Source organism: Stegostoma tigrinum, chromosome 34 (assembly GCF_030684315.1).
Source record: "Stegostoma tigrinum isolate sSteTig4 chromosome 34, sSteTig4.hap1, whole genome shotgun sequence".
In the NCBI taxonomy this organism is placed as follows: domain Eukaryota; kingdom Metazoa; phylum Chordata; class Chondrichthyes; order Orectolobiformes; family Stegostomatidae; genus Stegostoma; species Stegostoma tigrinum.
The window spans coordinates 27,166,585-27,188,992 of NC_081387.1; the positions used below are offsets into that span (position 1 = coordinate 27,166,585).

The 22,408-nt window shown below is 55.3% G+C and overlaps 1 protein-coding gene across 4 annotated transcripts in view; it reads left to right on the plus strand.

Annotated features, from left to right (window-relative positions):
- Nucleotides 1-22,408, plus strand: part of csnk2b (casein kinase 2, beta polypeptide) — a 65,074-nt gene that overhangs the window by 742 nt on the left and 41,924 nt on the right. The gene's annotated exons all lie outside the window — the stretch shown is intronic.

The window sequence follows — 22,408 nt, forward strand, 5'->3', positions numbered from 1 at the left end:
TTTAGTGGGTAGTGGGGTTTAGTGGGTAGTGGGGCGTAGTGGGGTTTAGTGGGTAGTGGGGTTTAGTGGGGCGTAGTGGGGTTTAGTGGGTAGTGGGGCGTAGTGGGGTTTAGTGGGTAGTGGGGTTTAGTGGGTAGTGGGGTTTAGTGGGTAGTGGGGCGTAGTGGGGTTTAGTGGGTAGTGGGGCGTAGTGGGGTCTAGTGAGTAGTGGGGCGTAGTGGGGTTCAGTGGGGCGTAGTGGGGTTTAGTGGGTAGTGGGGTTTAGTGGGTAGTGGGGCGTAGTGGGGTCTAGTGAGTAGTGGGGCGTAGTGGGGTTCAGTGGGGCAGTGGGGTGTAGTGGGGTTTAGTGGGTAGTGGGGTTTAGTGGGTAGTGGGGTTTAGTGGGTAGTGGGGCGTAGTGGGGTGTAGTGGGGTTTAGTGGGTAGTGGGGTGTAGTGGGGCGTAGTGGGGTGTAGTGGGGTTTAGTGGGTAGTGGGGGGTAGTGGGGTTTAGTGGGTAGTGGGGGGTAGTGGGGTTTAGTGGGTAGTGGGGCGTAGTGGGGTTTAGTGGGTAGTGGGGCGTAGTGGGGTTTAGTGGGTAGTGGGGCGTAGTGGGGTTTAGTGGGTAGTGGGGCGTAGTGGGGTTTAGTGGGTAGTGGGGCGTAGTGGGGTTTAGTGGGTAGTGGGGCGTAGTGGGGTTTAGTGGGTAGTGGGGCTCAGTGGGGCGTAGTGCGGTTTAGTGCGTAGTGGGGCTCAGTGGGGTTTAGTGGGTAGTGGGGCGTAGTGCGGTTTAGTGCGTAGTGGGGCTCAGTGGGGTTTAGTGGGTAGTGGGGCTCAGTGGGGCGTAGTGGGGTGTAGTGGGGTTTAGTGGGTAGTGGGGTTTAGTGGGGCGTGGGGTTTAGTGGGGCGTAGTGGGTAGTGGGGCGTAGTGGGTAGTGGGGCGTAGTGGGGCGTAGTGGGTAGTGGGGCGTAGTGGGGCGTAGTGGGTAGTGGGGCGTAGTGGGGTGTAGTGGGGCGTAGTGGGGTTTAGTGGGTAGTGGGGCGTAGTGGGGTTTAGTGGGTAGTGGGGCGTAGTGGGGTTTAGTGGGTAGTGGGGCGTAGTGGGGTTTAGTGGGTAGTGGGGCGTAGTGGGGTGTAGTGGGGTTTAGTGGGTAGTGGGGTTTAGTGGGTAGTGGGGTTTAGTGGGTAGTGGGGTGTAGTGGGGTTTAGTGGGGCGTAGTGGGGTTTAGTGGGGCGTAGTGGGGTTTAGTGGGTAGTGGGGTGTAGTGGGGTTTAGTGGGGCGTAGTGGGGTTTAGTGGGTAGTGGGGTTTAGTGGGTAGTGGGGTTTAGTGGGTAGTGGGGTTTAGTGGGTAGTGGGGTTTAGTGGGTAGTGGGGCGTAGTGGGGTTTAGTGGGTAGTGGGGCGTAGTGGGGTCTAGTGAGTAGTGGGGCGTAGTGGGGTTTAGTGGGTAGTGGGGTTTAGTGGGTAGTGGGGCGTAGTGGGGTCTAGTGAGTAGTGGGGCGTAGTGGGGTTCAGTGGGGCAGTGGGGTTCAGTGGGGCAGTGGGGTGTAGTGGGGTTCAGTGGGGCGTAGTGGGGTTTAGTGGGTAGTGGGGTTTAGTGGGTAGTGGGGCGTAGTGGGGTGTAGTGGGGTTTAGTGGGTAGTGGGGTGTAGTGGGGCGTAGTGGGGGGTAGTGGGGTTTAGTGGGTAGTGGGGGGTAGTGGGGTTTAGTGGGTAGTGGGGCGTAGTGGGGTTTAGTGGGTAGTGGGGCGTAGTGGGGTTTAGTGGGTAGTGGGGCGTAGTGGGGTTTAGTGGGTAGTGGGGCGTAGTGGGGTTTAGTGGGTAGTGGGGCGTAGTGGGGTTTAGTGGGTAGTGGGGCGTAGTGGGGCTCAGTGGGGCGTAGTGCGGTTTAGTGGGGTTTAGTGGGTAGTGGGGCGTAGTGCGGTTTAGTGCGTAGTGGGGCTCAGTGGGGTTTAGTGGGTAGTGGGGCTCAGTGGGGCGTAGTGGGGTGTAGTGGGGTTTAGTGGGTAGTGGGGTTTAGTGGGTAGTGGGGTTTAGTGGGTAGTGGGGTTTAGTGGGGCGTGGGGTTTAGTGGGGCGTGGGGTTTAGTGGGGCGTGGGGTTTAGTGGGGCGTAGTGGGTAGTGGGGCGTAGTGGGTAGTGGGGCGTAGTGGGTAGTGGGGCGTAGTGGGTAGTGGGGCGTAGTGGGGCGTAGTGGGGTTTAGTGGGTAGTGGGGCGTAGTGGGGTTTAGTGGGTAGTGGGGCGTAGTGGGGTTTAGTGGGTAGTGGGGCGTAGTGGGGTTTAGTGGGTAGTGGGGCGTAGTGGGGTTTAGTGGGTAGTGGGGCGTAGTGGGGTTTAGTGGGTAGTGGGGCGTAGTGGGGTTCAGTGGGTAGTGGGGCGTAGTGGGGTGTAGTGGGGTTTAGTGGGTAGTGGGGTTTAGTGGGTAGTGGGGTTTAGTGGGTAGTGGGGTTTAGTGGGTAGTGGGGCGTAGTGGGGTTTAGTGGGTAGTGGGTAGTGGGGTTTAGTGGGTAGTGGGGTTTAGTGGGTAGTGGGGTTTAGTGGGTAGTGGGGCGTAGTGGGGTTTAGTGGGGCGTAGTGGGGTTTAGTGGGTAGTGGGGCGTAGTGGGGTTTAGTGGGGCGTAGTGGGGTTTAGTGGGTAGTGGGGCGTAGTGGGGTTTAGTGGGGCGTAGTGGGGTTTAGTGGGTAGTGGGGCGTAGTGGGGTTTAGTGGGGCGTAGTGGGGTTTAGTGGGTAGTGGGGCGTAGTGGGGTTTAGTGGGTAGTGGGGCGTAGTGGGGTTTAGTGGGTAGTGGGGCGTAGTGGGGTTTAGTGGGTAGTGGGGCGTAGTGGGGTTTAGTGGGTAGTGGGGCTCAGTGGGGTTTAGTGGGTAGTGGGGCTCAGTGGGGCGTAGTGCGGTTTAGTGCGTAGTGGGGCTCAGTGGGGTGTAGTGGGGCGTAGTGGGTAGTGGGGTTTAGTGGGGCGTAGTGGGTAGTAGGGCGTAGTGGGGTTTAGTGGGGTGCAGTGGGGCGTAGTGGGGTTTAGTGGGTAGTGGGGCGTAGTGGGGTGTAGTGGGGTTTAGTGGGTAGTGGGGTTTAGTGGGTAGTGGGGTTTAGTGGGTAGTGGGGTGTAGTGGGGTTTAGTGGGTAGTGGGGCGTAGTGGGGTTTAGTGGGTAGTGGGGTTTAGTGGGTAGTGGGGTGTAGTGGGGCGTAGTGGGGTGTAGTGGGGCGTAGTGGGTAGTGGGGGGTAGTGGGGTTTAGTGGGTAGTGGGGCGTAGTGGGGTTTAGTGGGTAGTGGGGCGTAGTGGGGTTTAGTGGGTAGTGGGGCGTAGTGGGGTTTAGTGGGTAGTGGGGCGTAGTGGGGTTTAGTGGGTAGTGGGGCGTAGTGGGGTTTAGTGGGTAGTGGGGCGTAGTGGGGCTCAGTGGGGCGTAGTGCGGTTTAGTGCGTAGTGGGGCTCAGTGGGGTTTAGTGGGTAGTGGGGCTCAGTGGGGTGTAGTGGGGTGTAGTGGGGTTTAGTGGGTAGTGGGGTTTAGTGGGGCGTGGGGTTTAGTGGGGCGTAGTGGGTAGTGGGGCGTAGTGGGTAGTGGGGCGTAGTGGGTAGTGGGGCGTAGTGGGTAGTGGGGCGTAGTGGGTAGTGGGGCGTAGTGGGGTTTAGTGGGTAGTGGGGCGTAGTGGGGTTTAGTGGGTAGTGGGGTTTAGTGGGTAGTGGGGCGTAGTGGGGTTTAGTGGGTAGTGGGGCGTAGTGGGGTTCAGTGGGTAGTGGGGCGTAGTGGGGTGTAGTGGGGTTTAGTGGGTAGTGGGTAGTGGGGTTTAGTGGGTAGTGGGGTTTAGTGGGTAGTGGGGCGTAGTGGGGTTTAGTGGGGCGTAGTGGGGTTTAGTGGGTAGTGGGGTGTAGTGGGGTTTAGTGGGGCGTAGTGGGGTTTAGTGGGTAGTGGGGCGTAGTGGGGTTTAGTGGGTAGTGGGGCGTAGTGGGGTTTAGTGGGTAGTGGGGCGTAGTGGGGTTTAGTGGGTAGTGGGGCGTAGTGGGGTTTAGTGGGTAGTGGGGTGTAGTGGGGTTTAGTGGGTAGTGGGGCGTAGTGGGGTTTAGTGGGTAGTGGGGCGTAGTGGGGTTTAGTGGGTAGTGGGGCGTAGTGGGGTTTAGTGGGTAGTGGGGCTCAGTGGGGTTTAGTGGGTAGTGGGGCTCAGTGGGGCGTAGTGCGGTTTAGTGCGTAGTGGGGCTCAGTGGGGTGTAGTGGGGTTTAGTGGGGCGTAGTGGGTAGTGGGGTTTAGTGGGGCGTAGTGGGTAGTAGGGCGTAGTGGGGTGCAGTGGGGCGTAGTGGGGTTTAGTGGGTAGTGGGGCGTAGTGGGGTGTAGTGGGGTTTAGTGGGTAGTGGGGTTTAGTGGGTAGTGGGGTGTAGTGGGGTTTAGTGGGGCGTAGTGGGGTTTAGTGGGTAGTGGGGCGTAGTGGGGTTTAGTGGGTAGTGGGGCGTAGTGGGGTTTAGTGGGTAGTGGGGCGTAGTGGGGTTTAGTGGGTAGTGGGGCGTAGTGGGGTTTAGTGGGTAGTGGGGCGTAGTGGGGTTTAGTGGGTAGTGGGGCGTAGTGGGGTTTAGTGGGTAGTGGGGCGTAGTGGGGTTTAGTGGGTAGTGGGGCGTAGTGGGGTTTAGTGGGTAGTGGGGCGTAGTGGGGTTTAGTGGGTAGTGGGGCGTAGTGGGGTTTAGTGGGTAGTGGGGCGTAGTGGGGTTTAGTGGGTAGTGGGGCGTAGTGGGGTTTAGTGGGTAGTGGGGCTCAGTGGGGCGTAGTGCGGTTTAGTGCGTAGTGGGGCTCAGTGGGGTTTAGTGGGGCGTAGTGGGTAGTAGGGTTTAGTGGGGTGCAGTGGGGCGTAGTGGGTAGTAGGGTTTAGTGGGGTGCAGTGGGGCGTAGTGGGGTTTAGTGGGTAGTGGGGCGTAGTGGGGTGTAGTGGGTAGTGGGGTTTAGTGGGTAGTGGGGCGTAGTGGGGCGTAGTGGGGCGTAGTGGGGCGTAGTGGGGCGTAGTGGGGCGTAGTGGGGTTTAGTGGGGGGTAGTGGGGTTTAGTGGGTAGTGGGGCGTAGTGGGGTTTAGTGGGTAGTGGGGTTTAGTGGGTAGTGGGGCGTAGTGGGGTTTAGTGGGTAGTGGGGTGTAGTGGGGCTCAGTGGGGCGTAGTGCGGTGTAGTGGGGCTCAGTGGGGCGTAGTGCAGTTTAGTGCGTAGTGGGGCTCAGTGGGGTTTAGTGGGTAGTGGGGTGTAGTGCGGTTTAGTGCGTAGTGGGGCTCAGTGGGGCGTAGTGGGGTTTAGTGGGGCGTAGTGGGTAGTGGGGCGTAGTGGGGTTTAGTGGGGTGTAGTGCGTAGTGGGGTGTAGTGGGGCGTAGTGGGGTTTAGTGCGTAGTGGGGTTTAGTGGGTAGTGGGGCGTAGTGGGGTGTAGTGGGGCGTAGTGGGGTTTAGTGGGTAGTGGGGCGTAGTGGGGTTTAGTGGGTAGTGGGGCGTAGTGGGGTTTAGTGGGTAGTGGGGCGTAGTGGGGTGTAGTGGGGCTCAGTGGGGCGTAGTGCGGTTTAGTGCGTAGTGGGGCTCAGTGGGGTTTAGTGGGTAGTGGGGCGTAGTGCGGTTTAGTGCGTAGTGGGGCTCAGTGGGGTGTAGTGGGGTTTAGTGGGGCGTAGTGGGTATTGGGGCGTAGTGGGGTGTAGTGGGGCGTAGTGGGGTTTAGTGGGGTGTAGTGGGTAGTGGGGCGTAGTGGGGTTTAGTGGGGTGTAGTGGGTAGTGGGGCGTAGTGGGGTGTAGTGGGGTTTAGTGCGTAGTGGGGCGTAGTGGGGTGTAGAGGGGCGTAGTGGGGTTTAGTGGGTAGTGGGGCGTAGTGGGGTTCAGTGGGTAGTGGGGCGTAGTGGGGTTTAGTGGGTAGTGGGGCGTAGTGGGGTTTAGTGGGTAGTGGGGCGTAGTGGGGTTTAGTGGGTAGTGGGGCGTAGTGGGGTTTGGTGGGTAGTGGGGCGTAGTGGGGTTTGGTGGGTAGTGGGGCGTAGTGGGGTTTGGTGGGTAGTGGGGCGTAGTGGGGTTTGGTGGGTAGTGGGACGTAGTGGGGTTTGGTGGGTAGTGGGACGTAGTGGGGTTTAGTGGGTAGTGGGGCGTAGTGGTGTTTAGTGGGTAGTGGGACGTAGTGGGGTTTGGTGGGTAGTGGGACGTAGTGGGGTTTAGTGGGTAGTGGGGCGTAGTGGTGTTTAGTGGGTAGTGGGGCGTAGTGGGGTTTGGTGGGTAGTGGGGCGTAGTGGGGTTTGGTGGGTAGTGGGGCGTAGTGGGGTTTGGTGGGTAGTGGGACGTAGTGGGGTTTGGTGGGTAGTGGGACGTAGTGGGGTTTAGTGGGTAGTGGGGCGTAGTGGTGTTTAGTGGGTAGTGGGGCGTAGTGGGGTTTGGTGGGTAGTGGGGCGTAGTGGGTAGTGGGGCGTAGTGGGGTTTAGTGGGTAGTGGGGTGTAGTGGGGCTCAGTGGGGCGTAGTGGGGTTTAGTGGGCAGTGGGGCGTAGTGGGGTTCAGTGGGGCGTAGTGGGGTTCAGTGGGGCGTGGGACGTAGTGGGACGTAGTGGGGTGTAGTGGGGCGTAGTGGTGTTTAGTGGGGCTCAGTGGAGCGTAGTGGGTAGTGGGGCGTAGTGGGGTTTAGTGGGTAGTGGGGTGTAGTGGGGCTCAGTGGGGCGTAGTGGGGCGTAGTGGGGTTCAGTGGGGCGTAGTGGGGCTCAGTGGGGCGTAGTGGGGTTCAGTGGGGCGTAGTGGGGTTCAGTGGGGTTTAGTGGGTAGTGGGACGTAGTGGGGCGTAGTGGTGTTTAGTGGGGTTTAGTGGGGCTCAGTGGAGCGTAGTGGGGCGTAGTGGGTAGTGGGGCGTAGTGGGTAGTGGGGCGTAGTGGGGTTTAGTGGGTAGTGGGGTTTAGTGGGGCGTAGTGGGGCGTAGTGGGGTTCAGTGGGGTTCAGTGGGGCGTAGTGGGGTTTAGTGGGTAGTGGGGTTTAGTGGGTAGTGGGGCGTAGTGGGGTTTAGTGGGTAGTGGGGCGTAGTGGGGTGTAGTGGGGTTTAGTGGGTAGTGGGGCGTAGTGCGGTTTAGTGCGTAGTGGGGCTCAGTGGGGTTTAGTGGGTAGTGGGGCGTAGTGGGGTTTAGTGGGTAGTGGGGTTTAGTGGGTAGTGGGGCGTAGTGGGGTTTAGTGGGGCGTAGTGGGGTTTAGTGGGGCGTAGTGGGGTTTAGTGGGGCGTAGTGGGGTTTAGTGGGGCGTAGTGGGGTTTAGTGGGGCGTAGTGGGGTTTAGTGGGGCGTAGTGGGGTTTAGTGGGTAGTGGGGGGTAGTCGGGTTTAGTGGGTAGTGGGGCGTAGTGGGGTTTAGTGGGTAGTGGGGGGTAGTCGGGTTTAGTGGGTAGTGGGGCGTAGTGGGGTTTAGTGGGTAGTGGGGCGTAGTGGGGTTTAGTGGGTAGTGGGGCGTAGTGGGGTTTAGTGGGTAGTGGGGCGTAGTGGGGTTTAGTGGGGCTCAGTGGGGCGTAGTGCGGTTTAGTGTGTAGTGGGGCTCAGTGGGGTGTAGTGGGGCTCAGTGGGTAGTGGGGTTTAGTGGGGCGTAGTGGGGTGCAGTGGGGCGTAGTGGGGTGCAGTGGGGCGTAGTGGGGCGCAGTGGGGTTCAGTGGGGCGTAGTGGGGTTTAGTGGGTAGTGGGGTTTAGTGGGTAGTGGGGTTTAGTGGGTAGTGGGGTTTAGTGGGTAGTGGGGCGTAGTGGGGTTTAGTGGGTAGTGGGGCGTAGTGGGGTTTAGTGGGTAGTGGGGCGTAGTGGGGTTTAGTGGGTAGTGGGGCTCAGTGGGGCGTAGTGCGGTTTAGTGCGTAGTGGGGCTCAGTGGGGCGTAGTGGGGTGTAGTGGGGTTTAGTGGGGCGTAGTGGGTAGTGGGGTGTAGTGGGGTGTAGTGGGGCGTAGTGGGGTTTAGTGGGGTGTAGTGGGTAGTGGGGCGTAGTGGGGTGTAGTGGGGCGTAGTGGGGTTTAGTGGGTAGTGGGGCGTAGTGCGGTTTAGTGCGTAGTGGGGCTCAGTGGGGTTTAGTGGGTAGTGGGGCGTAGTGGGGTTTAGTGGGTAGTGGGGTTTAGTGGGTAGTGGGGTTTAGTGGGTAGTGGGGTTTAGTGGGTAGTGGGGTTTAGTGGGTAGTGGGGCGTAGTGGGGTGTAGTGGGGTTTAGTGGGTAGTGGGGTTTAGTGGGGCGTAGTGGGTAGTGGGGTGTAGTGGGGCGTAGTGGGGTTTAGTGGGGTGCAGTGGGGCGTAGTGGGGTTTAGTGGGTAGTGGGGCGTAGTGGGGTTTAGTGGGTAGTGGGGCGTAGTGGGGTTCAGTGGGGCATAGTGGGGTTTAGTGGGTAGTGGGGCGTAGTGGGGTTTAGTGGGGCGTAGTGGGGTTTAGTGGGTAGTGGGGCGTAGTGGGGTTCAGTGGGGCATAGTGGGGTTTAGTGGGTAGTGGGGCGTAGTGGGGTTTAGTGGGGCATAGTGGGGTTTAGTGGGTAGTGGGGCGTAGTGGGGTTTAGTGGGGCATAGTGGGGTTTAGTGGGTAGTGGGGCGTAGTGGGGTTTAGTGGGTAGTGGGGCGTAGTGGGGTTTAGTGGGTAGTGGGGCGTAGTGGGGTTTAGTGGGTAGTGGGGCGTAGTGGGGTGTAGTGGGGCTCAGTGGGGCGTAGTGCGGTTTAGTGCGTAGTGGGGCTCAGTGGGGTTTAGTGGGTAGTGGGGCGTAGTGCGGTTTAGTGCGTAGTGGGGCTCAGTGGGGCGTAGTGGGGTGTAGTGGGGTTTAGTGGGGCGTAGTGGGTAGTGGGGTGTAGTGGGGCGTAGTGGGGTTTAGTGGGGTGTAGTGGGTAGTGGGGCGTAGTGGGGTGTAGTGGGGCGTAGTGGGGTTTAGTGGGTAGTGGGGCGTAGTGGGGTTTAGTGGGTAGTGGGGCGTAGTGGGGTGTAGTGGGTAGTGGGGTTTAGTGGGGTGTAGTGGGGTGTAGTGGGGCGTAGTGGGTAGTGGGGTGTAGTGGGGCGTAGTGGGTAGTGGGGTGTAGTGGGGCGTAGTGGGGTTTAGTGGGGTGTAGTGGGTAGTGGGGCGTAGTGGGGTTTAGTGGGTAGTGGGGCGTAGTGGGGTTTAGTGGGTAGTGGGGCGTAGTGGGGTGTAGTGGGTAGTGGGGTTTAGTGGGGTGTAGTGGGGTTTAGTGGGCTGTAGTGGGGTTTAGTGGGTAGTGGGGTTTAGTGGGGCGTAGTGGGTAGTGGGGTTTAGTGGGGCGTAGTGGGTAGTAGGGCGTAGTGGGGTTTAGTGGGGTGCAGTGGGGCGTAGTGGGGTTTAGTGGGTAGTGGGGCGTAGTGGGGTGTAGTGGGGTTTAGTGGGTAGTCGGGTTTAGTGGGTAGTGGGGTGTAGTGGGGTTTAGTGGGGCGTAGTGGGGTTTAGTGGGTAGTGGGGCGTAGTGGGGTTTAGTGGGTAGTGGGGCGTAGTGGGGTTTAGTGGGTAGTGGGGCGTAGTGGGGTTTAGTGGGTAGTGGGGCGTAGTGGGGTTTAGTGGGTAGTGGGGCGTAGTGGGGTTTAGTGGGTAGTGGGGCGTAGTGGGGTTTAGTGGGTAGTGGGGCGTAGTGGGGTTTAGTGGGTAGTGGGGCGTAGTGGGGTTTAGTGGGTAGTGGGGCGTAGTGGGGTTTAGTGGGTAGTGGGGCGTAGTGGGGTTTAGTGGGTAGTGGGGCGTAGTGGGGTTTAGTGGGTAGTGGGGCTCAGTGGGGCGTAGTGCGGTTTAGTGCGTAGTGGGGCTCAGTGGGGTTTAGTGGGGCGTAGTGGGTAGTAGGGTTTAGTGGGGTGCAGTGGGGCGTAGTGGGGTTTAGTGGGGCGTAGTGGGTAGTAGGGTTTAGTGGGGTGCAGTGGGGCGTAGTGGGGTTTAGTGGGTAGTGGGGCGTAGTGGGGTGTAGTGGGGTTTAGTGGGTAGTGGGGTTTAGTGGGTAGTGGGGTTTAGTGGGTAGTGGGGCGTAGTGGGGCGTAGTGGGGTGTAGTGGGGCGTAGTGGGGTGTAGTGGGGCGTAGTGGGGTTTAGTGGGGGGTAGTGGGGTTTAGTGGGTAGTGGGGCGTAGTGGGGTTTAGTGGGTAGTGGGGTTTAGTGGGTAGTGGGGCGTAGTGGGGTTTAGTGGGTAGTGGGGCGTAGTGGGGTTTAGTGGGTAGTGGGGTGTAGTGGGGCTCAGTGGGGCGTAGTGCGGTGTAGTGGGGCTCAGTGGGGCGTAGTGCAGTTTAGTGCGTAGTGGGGCTCAGTGGGGTTTAGTGGGTAGTGGGGTGTAGTGCGGTTTAGTGCGTAGTGGGGCTCAGTGGGGCGTAGTGGGGTTTAGTGGGGCGTAGTGGGTAGTGGGGCGTAGTGGGGTTTAGTGGGGTGTAGTGCGTAGTGGGGTGTAGTGGGGCGTAGTGGGGTTTAGTGCGTAGTGGGGCGTAGTGGGGTTTAGTGGGTAGTGGGGCGTAGTGGGGTTTAGTGGGTAGTGGGGCGTAGTGGGGTTTAGTGGGTAGTGGGGCGTAGTGGGGTTTAGTGGGTAGTGGGGCGTAGTGGGGTGTAGTGGGGCTCAGTGGGGCGTAGTGCGGTTTAGTGCGTAGTGGGGCTCAGTGGGGTTTAGTGGGTAGTGGGGCGTAGTGCGGTTTAGTGCGTAGTGGGGCTCAGTGGGGTGTAGTGGGGTTTAGTGGGGCGTAGTGGGTATTGGGGCGTAGTGGGGTGTAGTGGGGTGTAGTGGGGCGTAGTGGGGTTTAGTGGGGTGTAGTGGGTAGTGGGGCGTAGTGGGGTTTAGTGGGGTGTAGTGGGTAGTGGGGCGTAGTGGGGTGTAGTGGGGTTTAGTGCGTAGTGGGGCGTAGTGGGGTGTAGAGGGGCGTAGTGGGGTTTAGTGGGTAGTGGGGCGTAGTGGGGTTTAGTGGGTAGTGGGGCGTAGTGGGGTTTAGTGGGTAGTGGGGCGTAGTGGGGTTTGGTGGGTAGTGGGGCGTAGTGGGGTTTGGTGGGTAGTGGGGCGTAGTGGGGTTTGGTGGGTAGTGGGACGTAGTGGGGTTTGGTGGGTAGTGGGACGTAGTGGGGTTTAGTGGGTAGTGGGGCGTAGTGGTGTTTAGTGGGGCTCAGTGGAGCGTAGTGCGGTTTAGTGCGTAGTGGGGCGTAGTGGGGCGTAGTGGGTAGTGGGGCGTAGTGGGGTTTAGTGGGTAGTGGGGTGTAGTGGGGCTCAGTGGGGCGTAGTGGGGTTTAGTGGGCAGTGGGGCGTAGTGGGGTTCAGTGGGGCGTAGTGGGGTTCAGTGGGGCGTGGGACGTAGTGGGACGTAGTGGGGTGTAGTGGGGCGTAGTGGTGTTTAGTGGGGCTCAGTGGAGCGTAGTGGGTAGTGGGGCGTAGTGGGGTTTAGTGGGTAGTGGGGTGTAGTGGGGCTCAGTGGGGCGTAGTGGGGTTTAGTGGGGTTCAGTGGGGCGTAGTGGGGCGTAGTGGGGTTCAGTGGGGCGTAGTGGGGTTCAGTGGGGCGTAGTGGGGTTCAGTGGGGTTTAGTGGGTAGTGGGACGTAGTGGGGCGTAGTGGTGTTTAGTGGGGTTTAGTGGGGCTCAGTGGAGCGTAGTGGGGCGTAGTGGGTAGTGGGGCGTAGTGGGTAGTGGGGCGTAGTGGGTAGTGGGGCGTAGTGGGTAGTGGGGCGTAGTGGGGTTTAGTGGGTAGTGGGGTTTAGTGGGGCGTAGTGGGGTTCAGTGGGGTTCAGTGGGGCGTAGTGGGGTTTAGTGGGTAGTGGGGTTTAGTGGGTAGTGGGGCGTAGTGGGGTTTAGTGGGTAGTGGGGCGTAGTGGGGTGTAGTGGGGTTTAGTGGGTAGTGGGGCGTAGTGCGGTTTAGTGCGTAGTGGGGCTCAGTGGGGTTTAGTGGGTAGTGGGGCGTAGTGGGGTTTAGTGGGTAGTGGGGTTTAGTGGGTAGTGGGGCGTAGTGGGGTTTAGTGGGGCGTAGTGGGGTTTAGTGGGGCGTAGTGGGGTTTAGTGGGGCGTAGTGGGGTTTAGTGGGTAGTGGGGGGTAGTCGGGTTTAGTGGGTAGTGGGGCGTAGTGGGGTTTAGTGGGTAGTGGGGGGTAGTCGGGTTTAGTGGGTAGTGGGGCGTAGTGGGGTTTAGTGGGTAGTGGGGCGTAGTGGGGTTTAGTGGGTAGTGGGGCGTAGTGGGGTTTAGTGGGTAGTGGGGCGTAGTGGGGTTTAGTGGGGCTCAGTGGGGCGTAGTGCGGTTTAGTGTGTAGTGGGGCTCAGTGGGGTGTAGTGGGGTTTAGTGGGTAGTGGGGTTTAGTGGGGCGTAGTGGGGTTTAGTGGGGCGTAGTGGGGTTTAGTGGGTAGTGGGGTTTAGTGGGTAGTGGGGCGTAGTGGGGTTTAGTGGGGCGTAGTGGGGTTTAGTGGGGCGTAGTGGGGTTTAGTGGGGCGTAGTGGGGTTTAGTGGGTAGTGGGGCGTAGTGGGGTTTAGTGGGTAGTGGGGCGTAGTGGGGTTTAGTGGGTAGTGGGGCGTAGTGGGGTTTAGTGGGTAGTGGGGCGTAGTGGGGTTTAGTGGGTAGTGGGGGGTAGTCGGGTTTAGTGGGTAGTGGGGCGTAGTGGGATTTAGTGGGTAGTGGGGCGTAGTCGGGTTTAGTGGGTAGTGGGGCGTAGTGGGGTTTAGTGGGTAGTGGGGCGTAGTGGGGTTTAGTGGGTAGTGGGGCGTAGTGGGGTTTAGTGGGTAGTGGGGCGTAGTGGGGTTTAGTGGGGCTCAGTGGGGCGTAGTGCGGTTTAGTGTGTAGTGGGGCTCAGTGGGGTGTAGTGGGGTTTAGTGGGTAGTGGGGTTTAGTGGGGCGTAGTGGGGTGCAGTGGGGCGTAGTGGGGTGCAGTGGGGCGTAGTGGGGTGCAGTGGGGTTCAGTGGGGCGTAGTGGGGTTCAGTGGGGCGTAGTGGGGTTTAGTGGGGCGTAGTGGGGTTTAGTGGGTAGTGGGGCGTAGTGGGGTTTAGTGGGTAGTGGGGTTTAGTGGGTAGTGGGGTTTAGTGGGTAGTGGGGTTTAGTGGGTTGTGGGGTTTAGTGGGTAGTGGGGCGTAGTGGGGTTTAGTGGGTAGTGGGGCGTAGTGGGGTTTAGTGGGTAGTGGGGCGTAGTGGGGTTTAGTGGGTAGTGGGGTGTAGTGGGGCTCAGTGGGGCGTAGTGCGGTTTAGTGCGTAGTGGGGCTCAGTGGGGTTTAGTGGGTAGTGGGGCGTAGTGCGGTTTAGTGCGTAGTGGGGCTCAGTGGGGCGTAGTGGGGTGTAGTGGGGTTTAGTGGGGCGTAGTGGGTAGTGGGGTGTAGTGGGGCGTAGTGGGTAGTGGGGTGTAGTGGGGCGTAGTGGGGTTTAGTGGGGTGTAGTGGGTAGTGGGGCGTAGTGGGGTGTAGTGGGGCGTAGTGGGGTTTAGTGGGTAGTGGGGCGTAGTGCGGTTTAGTGCGTAGTGGGGCTCAGTGGGGTTTAGTGGGTAGTGGGGCGTAGTGGGGTTTAGTGGGTAGTGGGGTTTAGTGGGTAGTGGGGTTTAGTGGGTAGTGGGGTTTAGTGGGTAGTGGGGCGTAGTGGGGTGTAGTGGGGTTTAGTGGGTAGTGGGGTTTAGTGGGGCGTAGTGGGTAGTGGGGTGTAGTGGGGCGTAGTGGGGTTTAGTGGGGTGCAGTGGGGCGTAGTGGGGTTTAGTGGGTAGTGGGGCGTAGTGGGGTTTAGTGGGGTGCAGTGGGACGTAGTGGGGTTTAGTGGGTAGTGGGGCGTAGTGGGGTTTAGTGGGTAGTGGGGCGTAGTGGGGTTCAGTGGGGCATAGTGGGGTTTAGTGGGTAGTGGGGCGTAGTGGGGTTTAGTGGGGCGTAGTGGGGTTTAGTGGGTAGTGGGGGGTAGTGGGGTTTAGTGGGTAGTGGGGCGTAGTGGGGTTTAGTGGGTAGTGGGGCGTAGTGGGGTTTAGTGGGTAGTGGGGCGTAGTGGGGTTTAGTGGGTAGTGGGGCGTAGTGGGGTGTAGTGGGGCTCAGTGGGGCGTAGTGCGGTTTAGTGCGTAGTGGGGCTCAGTGGGGTTTAGTGGGTAGTGGGGCGTAGTGCGGTTTAGTGCGTAGTGGGGCTCAGTGGGGCGTAGTGGGGTGTAGTGGGATTTAGTGGGGCGTAGTGGGGTGTAGTGGGGCGTAGTGGGGTTTAGTGGGGTGTAGTGGGTAGTGGGGCGTAGTGGGGTGTAGTGGGGCGTAGTGGGGTTTAGTGGGTAGTGGGGCGTAGTGGGGTTTAGTGGGTAGTGGGGCGTAGTGGGGTGTAGTGGGTAGTGGGGTTTAGTGGGGTGTAGTGGGGTGTAGTGGGGCGTAGTGGGTAGTGGGGTGTAGTGGGGCGTAGTGGGTAGTGGGGTGTAGTGGGGCGTAGTGGGGTTTAGTGGGGTGTAGTGGGTAGTGGGGCGTAGTGGGGTTTAGTGGGTAGTGGGGCGTAGTGGGGTTTAGTGGGTAGTGGGGCGTAGTGGGGTGTAGTGGGTAGTGGGGTTTAGTGGGGTGTAGTGGGGTTTAGTGGGCTGTAGTGGGGTTTAGTGGGTAGTGGGGCGTAGTGGGGTTTAGTGCGTAGTGGGGCTCAGTGGGGTTTAGTGGGTAGTCGGGGGAGGCAAACGGCAAACCAAAACAAAGCCAGTGCCATGTTACCGGCTGAGATGCTGCTTGGCCTGCTGTGTTCATCCAGCTCCACACCTTGTTATCTTGGATTCTCCAGCATCTGCAGTTCCCATTATCACTGATACAATTTCAACCTCACTGCGAAGCCTCTTCCAGGGATGCCTAACCTGAAGAAGTAACCCTCCTCCCTCCGGACCAACCTCAGGCGATCTCTCTCCCACTGCAACTATCCATCTTCGGTCCGCCTCCCCCCCTCTCCCTATTTATTCCAGTTCCCTCTCCCCGTCCCCCTCTCTGATGAAGGGTCTAGGCCCGAACCGTCAGCTTTTGTGCTCCTGAGATGCTGCTGGGCCTGCTGTGTTCACCCAGCTCCACACTTTGTTATCTTTGAAATCTCTGCTGGGTTTTCTGAAGGCTTCAGTGAGCTGACTGTCTCAGTTGCCAAAATGAAGATTAATGGTGGTGCAGTTTCGTGTGCAATTAGCTATTTGCAAATCAGTTTATTTGGCAAGACTTAGCTGGCTTGGCTTGTGTTTAACTGCAGTAAGCTGCAAGGGTCGTTTGTCATTGTTACCTGTTCCTGTTTTAGTTGGTGCTTCTGTAGCGTGGCTGCGCGCGCTTTGCTCTTCGACATAAATTGCTGGAAATGCTCAATAGGTCTTGCAGCATCTGTGGAGACAAATCAGTGTCAACATTTCAAATCAAGTGACCCTTCCTCAGAACTGATAGTGGCAAGAAATGGTCACTTGGCCTGACACGTTAACTCTGATTTCACTCCTCAAATGCTGCCAAACCTGTTGAGTATTTCCAGCAATTTGCTTGTTTCTGAGTTCCAGCATCTGGAATCTTGTTCTTTTGGTTTTTATTCATGTTTAGCTCTTGTTGTGTTGTGTTATGTTGGAGGAGTCTCCAAAAGTAAAGTTTAGCTGTTGGTAGTTGGGCTTGACATGGATACCACTTTTTCAACATATACGACAGGCTTTTGATGTTAAGTGCTCTAGTCTGTGTGCAATTTACTGAAAAGTTTCTGGTGTTTGTATGGAAATATGACCAAAGCAGTCATCTTCCAGAGATTAGGAGGTGAGAGATGCTCGTATCATTTGAGGTCGCTGCATCTTCAAGGCAGCAAACTGAGCAATACAGATTCTGAAGTCAACCATCGTTGTCAGAATTAATAATGCACTGTACAAAAAAGGTAAGCTAGCAGAACATCAGGAACTCTTCAGGATTGATTATCCTGGTCAGTGCAATGCAAATGTGAACTTCTGTGCCTGGTAACAGAGGAATATCACCCAGACAGGTCGATCCGCAGGAATGTACCAGTCTATAGTATTACTAAGGTGTTTGCTTCTACTTAGTTAAACCTAGCACTATACACTAAACCTATACAGAATGTGCAGTAAACCTTGCTTTTTGAGTGAATTCTCAGCTTGCTTTTGCAACTTTTAAATATGACTTTAATGGCAAATTTCTTCATGGTAGCTTTTATAAGACTGTAGCATAAGAATTAGGAGCAGGGCTCTGCTATTGAATAGGATCATGGTTGATTTTGATTGTGGTCTTAACTCCAGTCTCCTGTCTGACATCCCCAAAACCTTGATATCCTTGTTTGTCAATAATTTGTCTAAACCCATCTGGAATATATTCATTGACCCTATTTCTGCCATTATTAGGTCAGAGAATCCCTCAGACTGATGATCAGAAGAAATTCTTCATCTCCTCCTTAAAAGGGAGATACTTCATTTTAAAATTGTACCCTCTTGTTCTAGATTTCCTTGAGGGGAAACATCCTTTCAGCACCCACTGTCAGCCCCCTCAGGATTTTTGTGTGTTTACGGTCACCTCATTTATCTGTTCTACACCTGAGTGTAGGCAGACACTTGCTGCTCAACCTGTACGTATAAGCTTCATGCCAGGAATCAGCTGAGTGAACCCTTCTCTAACTAGGCACGTCTCCTCCTCCCTTGCTTTTGTTCTTGTGGGACCAGTGTATTGGCAGAGAGATCTGGGAAATTTCTCAAAACAAAGGACTTGCACTGCTATAGTGTCAGGTCTTCAGACATCATGTAATTCTGTATTACCAGCCAAATAGGAAGTGTGGGCACCATTGTAGCAGAGCAAATGTGCAGCACATGGAAGTGCATGCATCCAGCCTTGTGGTAACGGTCAGATCGTCATGTTTTGTTTTTCCTTTTGCAAGCAGCATCGGTTGAGGTTCGGACACCAGTGAGTAAGTAGCGCCTTGTGATCCTTTACTTGCATAATAAATACAGGAAGGATGTTCCTGCTGACTGGGGAGCCCAGAGCCACGTGCCCTAGTCTCAGGGTATGGGGCAGGCCATGTCTAGCTGAGATGGGGAGAAATGTCTTCGTCCTGGGAGTGGGGAGCCTGTGGAAATCTCAGTCACAGAAAGCAATCAAGGCCAAAACATTGAACGTTTTCACAAACCAGTTAGGTATGCTTCTTGGGGATAGAGGGATCGAAAGTGTGTGAAGATGAAGCCAGGCCAGGAGACTGAGTTAGACAATCAGCCATGATCGTATTGAATGGACGAAGATGCTCGAAGGGCTGAAAAGCCGCCTCCTTGTTTTTGTGATGTACGCTGTGTTTAACAAGCAGTGGCTGACAGCCCTTCATGGATGGGTGCCTCATTTCCTCCACTGCGGTTTGACCACACACAGACAATCTTTCATCAAGCTTTCAGGCAGCAGAAGTACCAAATTCTGAAACAACGATGATAAAGGAAGATGGAGAAGTTTTGTTTTCGACAAGATAGCGGGAATAAATTTGCATTTCATACTGCTCCCTACCATTGAGTAGAATCCCTGGACCAAGCCTTCCTTTGTGATTGGCTGCATGGCTTCAAGTGAGCAAAGGAATTGAAAAGGCTCTTCTCGGGATGGTGTTTAATGTCTGTCATTTATGCAGCAAGTGTGAGGTGTTTGACTATTTTGTGTACAATGGGCTGTTAAGAACTTTGTTTTTCATTTAACGCTCCTGGTTTCCATTACCGTTAAGTGTCTTGTTTGGTGATTTGCACTCACATTGACATAGAATTTAAATGTATATGTAAAGGGAAATCGGGAAGCTTGTATCTTTTTCAAACAGAAACAAAGCTTGTCCTTTTGTGATAACTTGCAGCAAAACAAGGTTAACAAAAATGCTGATAATCCTAAAAGGAGTGAAGTCAGCCTATCTGAACAAGATGCTTCTCGGGTGAAATTGAGTAGGTTCTTTCTTCTTGGGGAGTATAGCTTTGAAGCTTTCCTTCAAATGGGAGAGAAAGGGAAGGAAACAAAGCAAGGTAACTATAAAGCAATTTCCGCTGTCCAGCGTAGTGATTTTATTTTCTCTATACCATTATGTTTCAAAAGAATGCAGTTATTATGTTAGAGGAGAACTACCTGTAAAAGCAACTGAGAATCTCAGGAGAACAGCCTTTTATTGGTGGCAGGGCACGTGGAGAACGTTGCTTAAGCAAATGTGAGAGCAGGAGTGCAAACGTAAAGATGGAACATGCTGAAGATATTCAGCCTGGTAGCCCCTCTGGGCAGGGAAACACAGTTAATAGTTCACAACAGCATGTCATCAATCTGAAGCAATAACTGAGAGATAGTAAGAACTGCCGATGCTGGAGTCGGATAACAGTGGGGAGCTGGAGGAACACAGCAGGCCAGGCAGCATTAGAGGACCAGGAAAGTTCACATTTCAGGTCAGGACCCTTCCTCAAATATTTCTGAAGAAGGCTGCTGACCCCAAAACATCAGCTTTCCTGCTGCTCTGATGCTGCCTGGCCTGCTGTGTTCCTCCAGCTCCCCACTGTTATGTCTGGTGCAATAATTGTGTGTGTTTCTCTGTGTGATGACTCCGATCCGAAGGGGTTTTCTCTCTGTCACGTACATAAGCATTCATCACTGTTGTATTGTGATGGTGCCCCAATTGGGATTGGCCTTTAGCCCATTTCTGACCTATTACTATCAGCATTCTCCTTTTCACTTGAGCTGTCCCTCAACTCCTTTCTAGTTAAATGCCATGGGCTGCCCTGTTTAACCTGCTACATGACCCTATTTCCAGCACTTATCACAAGCAGTGTTCATCTCCACGTACAATTCCTTTCTGTCCTGAAGTGGACTGATTGCTGCTGTTGTCAATGTTTGAAAGCAATGTTTGTCAGCATTTGATGGAAAGGCATACAGTATTGGCTGTTTGCAACCTTCCCTATGTGGTATAATATCTTCCTATCAAATCAACGATGCATTTCTGAAAGAAACAGAGCTGTTTCCAAGGATCCTGTTGTTATTTGCTGTCAGGCCCTTAACTGGAAATTTCTAGACTGTCTGAAAGATGAGAGAAGTCATTCGCAGGGAAGCAGAAGACTGTTTGGCTGTGGGGTAAATGACATTGCTGTTTGAGAGAGCTGGCATTGCGAAGAAAGGCTGAATAGCCTCCTCTTGCTGTGCCGAGGGATTCGGTGGTTGTCACTGCAGCAGGAGCAACGTTTAAGGACTGCCAGTGCTGGCTGAATGTTACAGTCAGCATATGTTTGATTTACAGAAAGGTTAGCTCATAACTCTAATTTTAACAGTGTCTCTACCAGGCGGGAGTCTCAGGATTTTCGATTAAATCGAGAGAGTGAGAAGGCTTATGATCAGATCCTCTGTCTCGAAGTAGTGTGGTAAAGAGTTGTGCTGGGGCTGGGACAGGGACAGGGTGTGAGTGTGTGTGTGTGTGTCGACGCTGAAGTGGTTGTGGCACGTAGTTATTACCAGTCTCTATAGCTTGTCCTTTCAGACAGTTGAAGGGCATTGACGTTTTTTCTGCCCCCTTGTGCGTCGCAGAGATAGCAAACAGGCTGACTGTGCAGCAGTGCCTCTTCATCTTTATTAAACCCCCCCCACCCCCCCCCCCCCCCCCCGGCTGCCTTGTAAATTTGTCTTCTGCACAGTCGTCCTGCTTTTCCACACTGCTCCAGGCCATGCTTAACCAGACAACTCTCAGACATACCTGGAAGACTTTCCCAGCCCTCCTGCCCAGTCAATCGCAACTTCCTTTTCCTTTTTTTTTTCCTCTCTCCTCCTCCTCCTCCCCCCACATTATAACTCCTCACAAAATTACTCTGATGTCCGTCGACTCGGCCATTCAGTCATACAGCATAAAAAGAGGCTGTTCAGCCTGCTGCATCTATACTGGACAACACCAGGCTACATTCATCCCATTTGCCCGACACCCTGCTGTACCCTGCCATTTTGAAGTGTTTGTCCAGATGCTGTGTGAGTGTTGCGTGTGTGTGCCTGGCTCTTCCACCCTGTCAAGTGGCACATTCCATATTTCTGCCACCCTCTGGGTGAAAGAATCTTTCCTCCGATCCCCTGTAAAATTTGCTGCCCTCCTCAAGCTTTTCTGTCTGGTCTTCAACAAGTCTACCTTGGGGGAGAGATTCTCATGATCTCCTCTTGTCTACACCTCTCCTAATTTTGCAAACGTCAATCAGATGTTCCTGTGCCGACTATCCAGATTCTCCTTTCATAGCTGAGAGATTCCATTCCACACAACATCCTGGTGAATCTCCTGGGCACTCTCTCCAGTGCAATCGTTCCCTTCCTTGGAGCACGAAGATGTTGGCACGGAACGCAGAATGGTTCAGAAGAATTTGCTGTGCCTTGGTGCCTCCAGTTTGAGCATGCTTTGTAGACAAACCCCATCTGTTGTTTGTAGGTGCTGCTGCTGAGAGTTTTATCACCTTCTGAGTATGTCTGAAACATGGTCACTTGTGATATGCCTTGCTGCAGCTTGGTCAGTCTCTGCTCTAGTCACTGAACGTGCAGGTTCTGGGATTTGCTGGAGGAGTAGCAGGAGCTTACTTTGTTTTCCCATTCACGGGAAATGGGAGTCGCTGGCAGTAGCCATTCTTAATTACGCTGGAGAAAGTGGCAAACTATCTTCTGATAATAGGAAAGGCAGGTGGAACCTTGGCATGTATTGTAAAAGGAAACAAGTGTTACAATTCCGGGAGGTTTCCGGGAGACCATTCCTGGAGTACAGTGTCCAGTTTTGAGGAAGGATAGGTGGCGCTGAGACAGCTCAGGAAGTTCACCAGGTTGATTGCAGGGATGAAAAGGCTGTCGCACAAGGAGGGGTTGAATGGCTTGGGCCTGTACTCAGTGGAGAATGGAGGGGGGGGTGCTCTGACTGAGGTGTATAAAATGCTAAATGGGACTGATAAGGTAGGCGTTGAACAGATGTTTCCCCTTGTCTGACAGCCTGAAACAAGAGGTCGTAGGTACAAAGTGAGAGGAGGTTGGCTCAAAACTGAGATGAGGAGCAACTGCTTCTGAGGGCAGTTATTCTGTGGCAAAGTCGATCATATGGATTCCAGAAAGAAATAGGTATGTTTCTGATGAAAAATGGGACAAAGGGCTATGGGGAGCAGACAGGAGAGTAGAGTTAAGACCAGAATAGGATCAGCCATGATCATGTTACATGGCTGGATTGGTTACTCCCACTTCTAGTTCTGGTGTTCCTGATGTCGGGACCCACAGCACGGCCGGGGCGATGTTCTAGGATTTTGACCCACTGACACCAAAGGAATGGTGATACTTTTCCAAATCAGGATGGTGAGGATTTTGGAGTGGAGCTTGTACTGGGTGGTGTTCCCACGTATCTGCTGCCCCTTGTCCTTCTCAATGGAAGTGGGTCGTGGGTTTGGAAGGTGCTGCCTAAGGGTCTCTGGTGAATCCCTGCAGAGCATCTTGTAGGTGGTACACACTGCTGTGACTGAGCGTCGGTAGTGGGGGGGGAGGGAGCAGGATGTTTGTGGATGTGGTGCCGGTCGAGCGGGGGCTGCTTTGTCCTGGATGGTGTCGAGCTTGAGTTGTTGGAGCTGCCCCATCGAGGGGCAAGTCGGGGGGTTGGGGGGGGGGGGTGGGGGGTGGTGGTATTCCGTCATAGTCCTGACTTTTGACTTGTAGATGGTGGGAACAGGCTTTGGGAAGTCAGCAGGGGAGTTACTGATTGTGGGATTCCTAGCCTCTGATGTGATGTTGAATTCACTATCTGTACAGCTGGCCCACTTGAGTTTCTGGTTACCCCAAGGGTGCTGATAGTGGAAGATGATGTGATGAGGTCACGGTGCCCTGTGACCCCTGGCGGTTGGTGAGGCCACGGTGCCTTGTGACCCGTGACAGTTGTGGAGGTCACAGTGCCCTATGACCTCACTGGACAGTGTTGACGCCAGTACCCAGCGTGCCCAGGACTTGTTAACTGTGTCCAGGAGGTTGGCTCCCTCGCTCTTCGACCGTCACCTAGCCATGCCCAGGCACAAGGCAGCAAGCAGCTCTTATCTAGATGATGGAAGTTTTCAAAGCCCTGCTTCCAATGAGAAACCAAGTAGGTTCTTTAATGTGGCCTCACTGTTTTCACTGTGTGCGGCAGATTTATAACTGGCCCATCTGGGAAACTCCAGGTAAAGTGCTTCAGACCGTTTCAGTTTGGCTGTTTCCTACTGCCTTTTACCAGTAACTCTCAGCTACTGTGCACTGAGCAGAGCAGGGACTGGGAACTAAGTTAAAGAACAGCACCTGGCAGAATTTCTGAAGCTTATTTCCATGTGCAAACTGAAAGTGGCTGATCAGCTCATGGAGGTGAGCACATGGCTGAAGGAATAGTGCAGAAAGTGGTCATCCCTTTTCGTAGGGCACCTGTGCTGAGACAGAAAGAGAACGTGTATAGGTCCCCAGCACAGAAAAAGGCCCTTCAGCCCATCGAGTTCAAACCACACAAAAACAACCACAAACTAGACTAATCCCACTCGCCAGTACTCGGCCTGTATGACCTAGCAAGTGCTCTTCTACATACTGCTTCAGTGTTCTGAGGCTCTGTCCGTCTCCCCACCCTTACAGGCAGTGAGTTCCACATAT